This window comes from Prinia subflava, chromosome 8 (assembly GCF_021018805.1).
Source record: "Prinia subflava isolate CZ2003 ecotype Zambia chromosome 8, Cam_Psub_1.2, whole genome shotgun sequence".
NCBI classification, from domain to species: domain Eukaryota; kingdom Metazoa; phylum Chordata; class Aves; order Passeriformes; family Cisticolidae; genus Prinia; species Prinia subflava.
The window spans coordinates 18,614,978-18,615,256 of NC_086254.1; positions in this window are offsets into that span (position 1 = coordinate 18,614,978).

Consider the following 279-nt stretch of genomic DNA (forward strand, 5'->3'; position numbering starts at 1 on the left):
TCAGCCGTGGCACTGTCGGTGGGGCAGGACTGATGGGGACTGTGCTTCAGCCTGTCCGAATTTGGGCTGCCAGCTGTGACAATAAATGAAGTGGGAACAACAAGCACAGACTCCTCTCCACTGGAGCATGGGAGCTGAGGTCCTCCTGCTTCTTCCCAGGGGTACCAGCTGCTCCTGGGTGCTGCAGGCACCACAGACACATTTCTGGGAGGAGCAGCAGACGAGGGGACAGCCTGTCCTGTGTCACTGTCTCGTGGCAAAGGTGCTGCCTTGAGCAGG